The sequence below is a fragment of the Rhinopithecus bieti genome, unplaced genomic scaffold (genome assembly GCF_001698545.2).
Source record: "Rhinopithecus bieti isolate Rb0 unplaced genomic scaffold, ASM169854v2 scaffold_2435, whole genome shotgun sequence".
Lineage (NCBI taxonomy): Eukaryota > Metazoa > Chordata > Mammalia > Primates > Cercopithecidae > Rhinopithecus > Rhinopithecus bieti.
Window position 1 is genome coordinate 389,771 of NW_016803909.1, and position 3,811 is coordinate 393,581.

Sequence of the window (3,811 nt, forward strand, 5' to 3'; positions counted from 1 at the left end):
GCTTCCTGTACAGTCTGTGGAACTGTGAGTCAATTAAACCTCTTTTTTTTTTTTGAGACGGAGTCTCACTCTGTCACCCAGGCTGGAGTGCAGTGGCGTGATCTCAGTTCACTGCAACCTCTGCCTCCTGGGTTCAAGCGATTCTCCTGCCTCAGCCTCCAGAGTAGCTAGGATTATAGGCATGTGCCACCATGCCAGGCTATTTTTTGTATTTTTAGTAGAGACGGGGTTTCACCATGTTGGCCAGGCTGATCTCAAATTCCTGGCCTCAGGTGATCTGCCTGCCTCAGCCTCCCAAAGTGCTGAGATTACAGGTATGAGCCACCATGCCCAGCCAATTCTTTTCTTTATAAATTACCCAGTCTCAGGTAGTTCTTCATAGCAATGCGAGAACAGACTAATACAATTCTAGAGCATCAACGTCCCAGTTTTGGCTTCTTGGCAGCACCTAGAGAGGAGTAGGATCTGTTACCTCTAGGCATATGGGATTTAGTCAGTTTCAAAAAAAAGATTCTCAAGTCTAAAATATGTTGACGAAATAGAAGGAACTACTGATCCTGAAGGTGCTGTTTAGACAAGACAATGGAAGACTCAGGGATAACCTGTGTATAGAAGTGATTGATTGCTAGAACCAGCACACCCCAATTTGCCCCAAGCCAAAATGCAAAAGATCAGAATCTTAACCTAACTCAGAAGAGGTAGGTGAAGGACTTTAAAAACTAACCTTATTTTTTTCCCACTAGCCCAGGAGAATAGGGGAAATTCATAAAGTGATATTCTTATATACCTGACCATACCCACTACATATTGTCCTAGTCTGTTCTGGCTGTTATAACAAAAATACCATAAACTAGGTGGCTTATAAACAACTCATTTATTTCCCACAGTTCTGGAGGCTGAGAAGTCCAAGATCAAGGCACCAGCAGATTTGGTGTCTGGTGTAACTGCCAAGTGAGTTCATTGTGCCTTGCTGCTCATATAGAGCTGATTTATCAAGGCAGGGGAATTGCAATAGAGAAAGAGTTTAATACATGTAGAGACAGCTAAATAGGAGATGAGAGTTTTATTATTACTCAAATCAGCCTCCTTGAAAATTCAGAGGCTATGGTTTTTCAAGGATAGTTTGGGAGGCAGGGGACTAGGGAATGGGTGCTGCTGATTGGATCGAGATCACTCATAGGGGTATGGAAAACAGTCCTCATGTGCTGAGTCCATCCCTGGGTAGGGGCCACAGCAAAGTTGCTGGTCCAGGTGGAGTCATCTGGTAGTCAGAAATGCAAAAATCTGAGAAGACATTGAAAAGGCCAATCTTAGTTTCTACAATTGTGATGTTATTTACAGCAGCAATTGGGGAAGTTGCAAATTTTCCTGAAAATGCTATGTCTCCAGAAAAATGGCTGGTAATCATTGAACTATGATTACATCTTAGCAGAATTTAGGCCCCTCTCATCCTCTGTACTTGGTGGCTTAGCATTAGTTTTACAAAGGTGGTTTAGTTTGGGGAGGGGCTATTGTCACTTAAACTATAAACTAAATTTCTGCCAGCGTTAGCTTGGCCCATGCCTAGGAATGACCAAGGGCAGTTTAGAGGTTAAAGGCAAGATGGAGTTGGTTAGGTCCGGTCTCTTTCACTGTCATCATTTTCTCACTGCTATAATTTTTGCAAAGCCGGTTTCACTGGTGGGGGTCTGCTTTCTGGTTTATAGGTGGTACCTTCTAGCTATGCCCTCACATAGTGGAAGGGAAGAACTCTTGTTTTTGTAGCCCCTCATAAGAGCACTAATCCCATTCATGAGGACAGAGTGGCTTATCATCACCTTGGGGGTAGGATTTCAACATATGAATTTTGGCAGGCCACCAACATTCAAACCATAGCATATATAGTATGGTCTATAATTTAGGTATGTACTGTTTGTGATTAAACTACTACCTTACTACTCACTAAAGCTGCCAACACTTAAAGTAAAAGATTAGAGAATTCCACTTTTGAGACGTCATGAACTTAGTTCCAGCCTTGTGGGACCTCATGTATCAATGTGTCCTTGAATGCTACTGGACCACAGGTTTGTATTTGTTTTTTATTTTTGGCAGGGGCAGGTGGGTGGTGAAGGAAAGATCAGGTGTGCAGAACTGAATTAATCAGAATCACTTCTTAGCACAGAATTATGATTCTGTGTAACGTTGCTCTCCTGTTTGATTTTGTTATTTTTCCCTTCATTCTCCGTCTCATTCCCATTCTCTTCAAAGGTATTCAATCTAGAGGCTTTTCCCATACTCACCCATAAAGCCTTGGAACAGCCCAATTGTCACTTAAAAAACCATCTGCTGTTGACTAATATAGATGTTTGTGGAACAAGAAACAGGAGTATAACAAGAAAGTTACAAAAGAGTATAATGGGAGTTAGATAATTTTCTGGTGGACTTTCTTCGCCTAGAAAAATGAAGTTAATAATAACATGCTTTATATCTAACATAAGAATATACAGTAAAGAAAAAAATTATTTTGCTCCAGGCATAGTGGCCCATGCCTGTAATCCCAACACTTTGGGAAGCTGAGGTGGGATGATCGCTTAAGGGCAGGAGTTTGAGACCAGCCTGGTCAACACAGTGAGACCCTATCTCTACAAAAAAAAAAATTTTTTTTTTAATTAGCCAGGCAGAGTGGCTTACGCCTGTAGTCCCAGCTACTTGGGAGGCTGAGGCAGTTGGAGTAGGGAGGGCGGTGGGTGGGGCACAGGGGGATCACTTGAGTCCAGGAGTTCGAGAGTGCATTGAGCTACGATGGCACCAAGAAGAAAGTGGTTGATCCATTTTCTAAGAAAGATTGGTATGATGTGAAAGCACTGCCTTTGCTCAATATATGAAACATTGGAAAGATGCTGGTCACCAGGACTCAAGGAACCAAAATTGCATCTGATGGCCTCAAGGGTCATGTATTTGAAGTGAGTCTTGCTGATCTGCAGAATGATGAAGGTGCATTGAGAAAATGTAAGCTGATTACTGATGATGTTCGGGCAAAACCTGCCTGACTGACTTCTGTGGCATGGATTTCACCTGTGACAAAATGTGTTCCATGGTCAAAAAATGACAGACCATGATTGAAGCTCATGCTGATGTCAAGGCTACTTACTGATGGTTATTTGCTTCAGCTATTCTGTATTGGTTATACTAAAAAATGCAACCAATACAGATACAGATATTCACCACCAACAGGTTTGCCAGATCTAGGAGAAGATGATGGAAATCATGACCCAAGAGGTGCAGACAAAGGACTTAAAATAAGTGGTCGATAAATTGATTCCAGACAGCATTGGAAAAGACATACAAAATGGTTGCCAATCTATTTGTCCTTTCCATGATGTCTTCATTAGAAAAGTAAAAATGCTGGCCAGGTGCAGTGGCTCACACCTATAATCCCAGCACTTTGGGAGGCTGAGGCGGGTGGATCACAAGGTCAGATCGAGACAATCCTGGCCAACATGGTGAAACCCTGTCTCTACTAAAAATACAAAAATTACCTGGGCATGATGGCATGCACCTGTAAGAATCACTTGAACCCGGGAGGCAGAGGTTGCAATGAGCTGAGATCACACCACTGCTCCAGCCTGGCAACAGAGTGAGACTCTGTCTCCAAAAAAAAAAAAATAAAAAAAAAATAAAAATAAATAAAATAAAATAAAATAAAATAAAAATGCTAAGCTTAGAAAAGATGACAGCAAAGATGCTCTCCAACTCTGACATTCTAGGAATCTAAGAAGCTCAGAGGTGTGCTCACTGCTGGGCAAGTCACCCCAAGGCCTGCTGTCCCCTC

The 3,811-nt window shown here is 42.1% G+C and overlaps 1 pseudogene; it reads left to right on the plus strand.

Annotated features, from left to right (window-relative positions):
* Positions 1-384: 384 nt before the first annotated feature.
* LOC108519484 (40S ribosomal protein S3a pseudogene) overlaps positions 385-3,811 on the plus strand; it is a 3,817-nt pseudogene continuing 390 nt past the window's right edge.